Source organism: Pongo abelii, chromosome 9 (genome assembly GCF_028885655.2).
Source record: "Pongo abelii isolate AG06213 chromosome 9, NHGRI_mPonAbe1-v2.0_pri, whole genome shotgun sequence".
Taxonomy (NCBI): domain Eukaryota; kingdom Metazoa; phylum Chordata; class Mammalia; order Primates; family Hominidae; genus Pongo; species Pongo abelii.
This window is the reverse complement of record NC_071994.2, coordinates 20,922,720-20,933,180: the sequence shown is the minus strand read 5'-3', so window position 1 is coordinate 20,933,180 and position 10,461 is coordinate 20,922,720. Positions and strand designations below refer to the sequence as shown.

At 44.1% G+C, this 10,461-nt stretch overlaps 1 long non-coding RNA gene across 1 annotated transcript; it reads right to left on the bottom strand.

Annotated features, from left to right (window-relative positions):
• Window positions 1-277: 277 nt before the first annotated feature.
• On the bottom strand, window positions 278-8,153 carry LOC129048615 (uncharacterized). Its single transcript, XR_008511110.1, has 3 exons — window positions 6,411-8,153; window positions 2,553-2,817; window positions 278-1,049 (listed from the first exon to the last, which is right to left on the bottom strand). It is a non-coding gene; the product is annotated as an uncharacterized LOC129048615 (long non-coding RNA).
• Between the last annotated feature and the right edge of the window lie 2,308 nt (window positions 8,154-10,461).

Sequence of the window (10,461 nt, the reverse complement as noted above, 5' to 3'; positions counted from 1 at the left end):
AATAACTTTTCTTAGATCTTCTAAGAGCCTTTTAATATTCCCACACAACAAGAAATTCAGATAATCTACCCATTCTGTTTTTTTCTCACTGATCATCCTCCTGGAACCCTCTGTCCTTCTCCTTCTTTTTTTATTTTTTATTTATTTTTTATTTTTTTTCTTGAGATGGAGTCTCTCTCCGTTGCCCAGGCTGGAATGCTGTGGCGCAATCTCGGCTCACTGCAACCTCCACCTCCCAGATTCAAGTGATTCTCCTGCCTCAGCTTCCCGAGTAGCTAGGATTACAGGCACATACCACCGACGCCCGGCTAATTTTTGTATTTTTGGTAGAGACAGGGTTTCACTATCTTGGCTAGGGTAGTCTCGAACTCCTGATCTCAAGTGATCTGCCCACCTTGGCCTCCCAAAGTGCTGGGATTACAGGTGTGAGCCACCGTGCCAGGCCCTTCTCCTTCCATCTGGGCTGGTTTGCTTCCACTTTCCATCACCCTGGGAGTTTCCTCTGCCACTCTCCTGTGTTGGGATCCCCTGGTTCCCCAGGCCCCCTCTTTCTTGGTTTTTTCCAAGAAAAGTGGGAAGCAAACCTTTTGAGAAACTGCATGTCATCACCTCTCGGCCTTTTGGCTAAGATCAAGTGGAGAAACTGCATGTCTAAAAATGTCTTTATTTCCCTTCAATACTTAATTGATAATTGAGCAGAATATTAAATTTTAGGTGGGAATCATTTCCCTCAGGATTTTGATGCCTCACTCTATTTTCTTCTAGCTTCTGATGTTTTTATTGAGCAGTCTGAGGCAATTCTGATTGCTGATCCTTTGTAAAAATCTTCTTTTTTATCTCTCGGGAAGCTTTTAGGATCTTTTCTTTATCCCTGGAGTTCTGAAATTTCACAATGATATGTAGGCCTGAGTGGGACCTTTTTTCCCTCATTGTTCTTGGCGCTCAATGGACCCTTTTATACTGGAAATTCAGATTCTGCACTTCTGGGGAAAGTTTTCTTATTACTTATTTTAATAGTTTTCTCCCCTCCATTTCTCTGTCCTCTCTTCCTGAAATAAGGCAGAGTAAGGGGGAAGGGAGTAAGAGAAGATACTATTTTAGACAGAGTAGCCAGAAGTCTCTCTGATGAGGTGATATCTGAGCACAAACCCAAATCAGTATCCTCTCATCTCTGAGAAAAATTGTTAGACTTTTTCTCTCATTCCTTGCTCTGATTCTTTTTCTTTTCCATTTCCTTTGTCCGTCTTTTGTGGTCTCCCTCCTGTCAGGAGGCTCCCCTCATGTGTCTAGTGATCCTTGGCTGAGTGTGCACATTCAGTGGGACGCAAAACCTCACACTGTACCCCAAACATATACACAGTTACTATTTGTCAATTTAAACATTTTTTTAACTTGAGCAACAACAAAAAAGAGAGAGACACTGAAAGCTGATGGGAAGCTCTGAGTGGGTAGAGTTTGTCACCTGGAGATTTTTCTTTTTTTTTAGATACGGGGTCTTGAGGTGGGAGGCAAGACTCGCCTGTGGAGGTGGGGCTCACATACTGGACCAAATTGAGGACTAACTAAAACAGGTCCAGGGCAGAAGCAGCTTTCCATAAGACACGCCCACAAGGGTACTATGTCAGTTTACTGTTCCCATGGCAACACCCAGATGTTACCACCCCTTTCTACGGCAATAACCCTGACCCTGCAATGACCACTCTCATCCTAGAATCTCTGCATAAACCACCCCTTAATTTGTATATAATTAAAAGTGGGTATAAACATGAGTGCAGTACTGCCTCTGAGCTGCTACTCTGGGCACACTGCTCTGCCAGCAGCGGTACCTCTGCTGCTGCTGTGCACCGCCACTTCAATAAAGTTGCTGTCTAGGCCAGGCATGGTGGCTCATGCCTGTAATCCCAGCACCTTGGGAGGCCAAGGCAGGTGGATCACCTGAGGTCAGGAGTTCAAGACCAGCCTGGCCAACATGGCAAAACCCCATCTCTATTAAAAATACAAAAATTAGCCAGCCGTGGTGGCGAGTGCCTGTAATCCCAGCTACTCAGGAGGCTGAGGCAGGAGAATCACTTAAACCCAGGAGGCAGAGGTTGCAGTGAGCCGAGATCGCGCCATTGCACTCCAGCCTGAGTGACAAGAAACTTTGTCTCAAAAAAAAAAAAAAGTTGCTGTCTAACACCACTGGCTTGCCCTTGAATTCTTTCCTGTGTGAAACTGAGAACCCTCCCAGCTAAGGCCCAATTTGGGGGCTTGCCTGTCCTGCATTAGTCTCACTCCCACCCAGGCGGGAGTGCAGAGGCACTAACATGGCTCACTGCAGCCTTGAACTGCTGGGCTCAAGCGATCCTCCTGCCTCAGCCTCCCCAGTAGCTGAGACCACCAGCATGCACCACCATGCATGTTGTCATTTTCATTGGGGAACTCCTTCCTGTGGAATTGCTTCCTTTCTCCAGAGAGGAATCTCCCAATCTTCCACCTGAGGGTGGTGAGGGGGAGTGCAACTCTGGAGAGAGTGGGAACATCATCACTCATTCATCTGGACTTGCACTTACCTCTCCTCACTCTGCCTTCAGTGATGTCCCGAAGTTCCTGGGCCTTTCTGGGATTCCACAGGGCAAGCTTGTTGGCTTCCGGTGAGCAGTTCCTTCTGCGGACCCTGCAGTTTCTGTCCCTACCATCCCATCTCCGGTCCATCGATGACCTCTTGCCCATTCTCTCTGTCCTCATGATTTCAGTGGGATTTACTGACAGCACGCAGGTTAAAATGTATCCAACCCACTATGTTTAACCAGCACATGAAATACTCTAAAACAAATTCTGCAAACAGATGAGGTTAAGAAATTTTTTTTTCAAGAAAAAGAAAACCCTTGCAATCTATCCCTCCTGTCATGAAACCCCTGTACTTGACAATCATGGAATTTTATGGGTGAAGTGAACTCAGACATCATCAATGCCCACTAGCTCATTTTACAGATAGAGAAACTGAAACCCAGACTGCAGAAGTAACTTGCCCAGAGTCACAGAGCCAGTGAGTGGCAGACTAATGAGTCCGCAGTTCCCACTTGGAATCCTGTACCTCTCCACTCAGCCTTCCCAGAAGAGCCCCTCTGGCAGTAGAAAGATTTTCCTCTTGATGGGGCTTTCGAAGCAAATGCTTTTTTGCCCTCTGGGCCAGTCTGACCCCGATCAGTCCTATCTGGAGAAGAACCATGACAATGAACTAGACATTGTTTCTCGGCAAGACCAGGAGTGTTCATGGCATATTAAACAAAGATCGTTTCTTAAAGGACAGAGTCAAGATAACAAACCTAACTTAAAATAAACCTGCAGTCAGATTACCAATTAACACCTAAGTGTATTTAAGCAGAAATAAATTTAATTGTCTAATTAATTTTTCACCAATTAAGTCCATTTTTACATGTTGCGTTTTACACTGCCTTGGCAATGAAAGTAATTGGATCCCTTTATAACCATTTTCCACTTCCTGGTTTGCTAAGTAGTTCAATGCTGTTGTCTATAGAAGATATAAATTGCCCCAAACTGGCCACATTGCAACTTTATGAAGTTCATAAAATACTTCTATTTGGAGGATGGGAGATGAGGAGAAGCTGCAAAGATGAAAATGACGATCTGTGGAATGGCAGAGTAGAAAGGGTGCCTGCGGTAGGCAGCCTCTAAGATGGTCCCCAATGATCCCTGTCCCCTGACATTCACACCCTGGTGAAGTTCCCTCCCCTTAAGTGGGGACTGGACCTAATGACTTCCTTCTAAGATGTAAAATACATGCTGAGGCTGGACGTGGTGGCACACACCTGTATCCAAGCACTTGGGGAGACTGAGGCGGGAGGATTGCTTGAACCCAGGAGTTCTATACCAGCCTGGGCAACATGGCGAGACCCCATCTCTACAAAAAAAATAAAATACAGGATAGGGCACAGTAGCTCACACTTGTAATCCCAGCACTTTGGGAGGCCAAGTCTGGCAGATCACTTGAGAGCTCAGGAGGTTGAGACCAGCCTGAACAACATAGTGAAACCCCATATCTACAAAAATACAAAAAATTGGCCAGGCGAGGTGGTGCACACCTGTAGTTCCAGCTACTTGGGAGGCTAGGGTGGGAGGATCACCTGAGCCTGGGGAGGTCGAGGCTGCAATGAGCCATGATCATGCCACTGCACTCCAGCGGGTGACAGAGCAAGACTGTGTCTCCAAAAATAGTAAAATAAAATAAAATAATAAAAACTTTTTAAAAAATGTGGTGAGTAAAATACAGCAAAATTGATGGGATATTACTTCCAAGATGGGTCATAAAAAGATTTCTAGCCTAACTGCTCTTGCTCATTCTCTCATTTTCTCCCTCTATCTCCCCACCCCCTCTCTCTTTCGCTCTCTTTTTCTCTCTCTGATCATTCAGTCTGGGTAAAACTATGTCTTGAGCAGCCCTAGAGAGAAGCCCACATGCAAAGGAACTGAAGTTTCCTGCCCAAAGCCATGTGAGTGTGCCTGGAAAAGGAACCTCCTGCCCTAGTCAAGCCTCCGGAGACTGCAGTCCCAGCTAGGCCACCCCAAACTGCTGATCTTCATCAACTCTGTGATGTAATGATAAATACTTACTGCTTTAAGCTTCTACGTTTGGGGATGATTTAGTATACAGCAATTGTGGGGAGACCTGGGTATGAGTCCTGACTTTTCCACTTCTTTGCAAAATCACTTTGTATGAGCCCCTTAACCTCTCGTTATTTATTTATTTATGACAGAGTCTCACTCTGTCGCCCAGGCTGGAGTGCAATGGTACGATCTCTGCTCACCACAACCTCCGGCTCCCAGGTTCAAGTGATTCTCCTGCCTCAGCCTCTCAAGTAGCTGGGATTACAGGCACTCGCCATCATACCCAGCTAATTTTTGTACTTTTAGTAGGGACTGGGTTTCACCTTGTTGGTCAGGCTGGTCTCGAACTCCTGACCTCAGGTAATCCACCTGCCTCAGTCTCCCAAAGTGCTGGGATTACAGGTGTGAGCCACTGTACCCAGCCCCCTAACCTCTCTTAATTACTCCTGTTTCCCCATCTGTAAAATGGGGATAATAACCATACCTAACCCCACAGAGTTCCATGGGGTTCAAGAAGGAAACTAGCTTCAAATGATCGTTAGGCATTAGATATTTTTATCTACACTATCTCATTTTTTTCATATTTTAAAGGAAAAAAGAATACATGGAAAGTGTCTAGTAAATTGGAGCACCATGCTAGTATTCTTAGAGCCAATTCATTCTATGATTTATTAAAACATTGTTTAACCAAATATCAATCTTGGATCAACTTTAAATAAACCATATGTCTTTAAGAACCGATGGGTTTTAATTAGTTTCTTAATTAGCATGTGAGAAGTTTGCAAACCTGTTGGGTTTGCTATCAAAATCAGAAGAATAACCTTTATATGATTCTCACATGATGAGCCAGGGCCGAGGCCCACAGGACCCTCAAGTTAATATGACCCAAGCTCGACTCTCTCTGATAAGCCCCTAATCAGGAAGGCTGAGCCTTATTAACAACACCACTCTCCTCCTGCTCCACCAACCTGGGAACCTCCAAGTCATCCCCCCAGAATCCTCTCCTTCCACTCTTTACCCCCACTCTTGTCATCAAATCCTGCAATTCTAATTCAGGGACATTTTTTCCCCACCACCACCCTGCCACTGTTTTAGTTCAGACTAATTGCCTTCACATTTAATCATTAATCAAATATCTATTGACAGTGCGTGGTGCTTCAGAAGTTGGGCTCTGCAGGCCGGGTGCTGCGGCTCACGCCTGTAATCCCAGCACTTTGGGAGGCCGAGGCAGGCGGATCACGAGGTCAGGAGATCAAGACCATCCTAGCTAACACAGTGAAACCCCGTCTCTACTAAAAATACAAAAAAAAATTAGCCGGGTGTGGTGGCAGGCACCTGTAGTCCCAGCTACACGAGAGGCTGAGGCAGGAGAATGGCGTGAACCCGGGAGGCGGGGTTTGCAGTGAGCCGAGACTGCACCACTGCACTCCAGCCTGGGTGACAGAGCGAGACTCCATCTCAAAACAAAACAAAAGGTGAGCTCTGCATGGGAATACAGTAATTAATCAGGCCCCCTGTCTTCAAGGAACTAACACGTTTCCTCATTCAGTTTTGCAAAATTCAGCTGAACTACACTGATAGTTATAAGTAGGCTGCCTTGGGCTAAGTCTTGGCCTTTCCACTTACTGTGCGTCCTTGGACAAGTTACCTAAAGTCTCTGTACTTCAGTTTTGTCACTTGCAAAACAGGGATAATAATAGTACCTATGTCACAAGGATTAAGAGAGTTAAAACATGTTTAAATGCTTAGAATAGTTTCTGGCAATCAAAAAATGTTAGCCATTACTATTTTTGGACCATAACCTGTTTTCTCTCTGTAGGCCAAACCATCCATTCCAGAGGTGCCTGACTCTTCTTCCTAAAGAACCATTTAGCTATGTCATTTCCCTAACAAACGTCACTAACGTATGTCTTAGCATGGCCCATCTGTCTCTGGCCCTCGGCCTCCACCCTAACCCCATCCTTTCCCCAACACTCCACTGAATGTGTCTCACCCTTGCCAAAACATGCCACTCTGAGCCTAATCATGTGTCTTTGTGCCAAGACAAATGAGGCATTAAAGAGCAGACAGACTTGTGGCCGGGCGCGGTGGCTCACGCCTGTAATTCCAGCACTTTGGGAGGCCGAGGCGGGCGGATCACGAGGTCAGGAAATCAAGACCATCCTGGTTAACACGGTGAAACCCTGTCTCTACTAAAAATACAAAAAATTAGCCGGGCGCGGTGGCGGGCGCGTGTAGTCCCAGCTACTCCGGAGGCTGAGGCAGGAGAGTGGCGTGAACCTGGGAGGCAGAGCTTGCAGTGAGCCGAGATAGTGCCACTGCAGTCAGGCCTGGGCGAAAGAGCGAGACTCTGTCTCAAAAAAAAAAAGAGAGAAGACAGACTTGTTCAAGGGATGACAAGACAGAGCCCAAGATGGCAGCTGGACGCTCCCCGTCTCTTTCAGGCTCTGTAAGGAGTGGCTACCGCAAGAGACAAAACAGGCTGGGACTTCACTACTCTATGGCAGTGGGTAGCACAGGGCTTAAAATGGCGGAAATGTTTGCTACCAGGAAATATCAGATGGGAAGAAAAGGAATTAGACCTTGTTCTTATCTTGCTTGGGAACCATAGAACTGCCCCTGCTGTCATCAGGGAAGGAGAAGAAAGGAAGAAAGAAAGAGCTTGAGCTTCAGAGTAAGTAAGACCTGTGTCCAAATCCTGGCTCTACCTCTAGCTAAACAAGCACTGTAACCTCAGTTTCTTTGGCTAGAAAATGGGACTAAGAATGGTTACTTTGTGGAGTTGATGTGAGAACTGAATGAGAAAACTCATGTGAAACGTACGCAGCACACCACAGGCTCCAGATAAGATATTACCTTCCCATTTTCTCATGCCCTGTTGTCCATGCTGGTGAAATATCCCAGCTCACCTCACCCTGTCTGCCTGGTGAACTCCTACTTGATCTTCAAGTCCTAGTTCAATGTCACTTGCCAGAGGAGCCTTTCCTGGCTTTCTCAGGCATAGTTTGTCACTCCTGCCACTATCTCCTCCTGGACTGGGAACTCCTGCAGAGCAGGAATAACAACTGAAACAACCTTTGCATCCTCAGAGTCTAGCATCATTCAAAAATAAATATCTGGGCTGGGTGCAGTGGCTCACGCCTGTGATCCCAGCACTTTGGGAGGCTGAGGCAGGAGGATCACTTGAGCCCAGAAGTTCAAGACCAGCCTGGGCAACATAGTGAGACCCTGTCTCTAAAATAAATAAATGGGCCAGGTATGGTGGCTCACCCTTGTAATCCCAGCACTTTTGGAGGCCGAGACGGATGGATCACTTGAGGTCAGGAATTCAAGACTAGCCTGGCCAACATGGCGAAACCCTGTCTCTACTAAACAAAAAGTAGCTGGTTGTGGTGGCGTGTGCCTGTAATCCCAGCTACTCAGGAGGCTAAGCCAAGAGAATTGCTTAAACCCAGGAGGTGGAGGTTGCAGTGAGCCGAGATCGCACCACTGCACTCCCAGCCTGGGCAACAGAGCAAGACTCCATCTCCAGAAAAATAAAAAATAAAAATAATTAAAAATAAATAATATAAAATAAATAAAAATTAAAGAAAAAAGAAATATCTGTTGGGTAGTGTCCTATGATTTCCATGTAAAAATAAAGGATTCTTAAGTGCTTTAAAATATTTCTTATTACAGCATCATTTGTAATAGAGAAAGTTTGGAAGCAACATAAATGTCTAATAATTAGGGGTTAAGTAAATTATGGTTTATCCTCATAATGTAATGTATGCTGCCATGAAAATCACGTTATAGAAATGTGCTGTTGGCATTTCTCAATATACATTATGGGGAAAGAAGCAGGTTTCAACGCAGTACTATGTACAGAATGATCCTGTTTTGTGATAAAAATATAAATGTTTATGTATGCATAAAAAGGTCTGGAAGGACCCAGTGGTTGTCTCTGGGTGGGTGGAATTTGCATGTTTCTTTTCCTTCCTTATGCTTATATGTATTTTGTGATTTTTCTATAATGAGCATAAATTACTTTTGTAGTAAGAAAAAAAATTTTTAAACTACCAAAAATTGTTTTTCTGATTGTAATGCATTTTCATTGTAGAAAATTTGAAAACTATGAAAACTATAAAAAATAAAAGATAATTATGCATATTGTTCTACCTAGAGATCCTGTTAACATTTTAGTATAATTCTTTCTAGTCCTTTTTTTAAAAAAAATGCATGTATGAATTTTTTTAATTACTTGAGATCAAACTGATCTATAGCTTAAGATCCTGCAATTTTTTATTACACTGTGAATATTTTCCAAAGCTATTACAAATTCTAAATATTAGATATCTCACAAAGGACTGGAAAAATCAGCTATCCTGGGGAGAAAAAAATAGAAGAATCAAAAAGAGGGTTCATGGCCTCCCAAATACAGCACAAGGCATTTTAACGTCTTCTCTAGCCCTAGAGAGGGCTTATATTGTATAAAACACTTTACAATATTCCATATTAGCAATTTTAATGGTAAATTTTTTGAAAGGGCTTTTTATAATTTTGCTATTGAATTTGGCTAAACATACTCATTTAATTTACAACTGGCAAACAACTCACTGAATTTACAATTGGGTATAATTTCTCAGTAATTATTGTGCCTATTTGGGAACTCGGGGAAAATTGAGAAAAATCCAACCTACGAATTGTTTTCAAATATAAAGAAACACAACATTTAACAATTAATGCAATTAACACAATGTTACATTGTATAGATTTTTAATTAAACTTTTTTATTTTTACAGTTTTCATAGTTTGGAACCAATAACTCTTTTCAGATCTAGGACTTGGGTTGTGTCTCCCCTGACTCGTGGAGAGAACATCCTGCTTTCACTACAGGGCAGCCATGGCAGAAAACACCAGAAACTTCCAGCAGGGGTGGGAGCCACTTCAAAGGCTAGCGATAAGGAAAGCCAATTTATTCAGCAGAGTTGGTTTTTCTGTGCCAACCTCCAAATAGAAAGTGGGAAGGTTTGGACGGGGAATTCCTGCTCCAGAAAGTTTTCACTTCTCAAGTACAGTAAGTAAAATTGGGGAGAAGGAGGGAGAGGCAGAAAAGGAAAAACAGGAAGGAGAAAGGAGAGAAAAGGCTAGAGAAGGAAGGAAGGGAAGGAAAGGATACAGGGAAGCTACCATTCATTCATTGCTTATGATGTACCAGGCACTAAGCTAAGAACTATACACATTGTATCTCTTTCAGCACTCACTAGAACCCTATGAGAGGAGACTGTTGTCACTCCTATTTCTAGGCTCCAGAGGATCAGAAAGGTTAAGTCATTGGCCTAGGGTCACACAGCTTAAAAGTGACAGAGCTGGCCCAAGGCTGTCCAACACCAGGACCACTACATTAACCCTTATACTATACGGCCTCCCCAAACATGCTTGCCCTGTCTGTCCCGCCTCCTAGTCCCAGAATAACAGAATTTAAAGCTGGAGGAGACCTTTGACATCAGCTTTCAGTCTCTACCTTAACTGAAGCAGGCTCACAGGAAGAACTTTGTCCCCTGTCTGCATCCTGCTGAACAAGGCACTTCCACCCTGTCTCACGTCCTTACATCCCCAGGGCCACTGTGCCTGGCCCAGAAAATGTGCTTAGTAGGTGTTTGCTGAATTAATGAATTAAATAAATCTCTCGTTTTGCTGAGAAGGAAGGCCAGAGAAGGAAATTTGGGGACCACACACCGGGGGTAACTTGCTTAAGGTCATCAACAAAGTAGCAATGACAGACTTTAGATTAGAATCTGGGCCAATGCTTGTTTCACCTGAATTCGTACTGTTTCACCTGAATTCGCACAGGACTTTTCACCTTACATTATC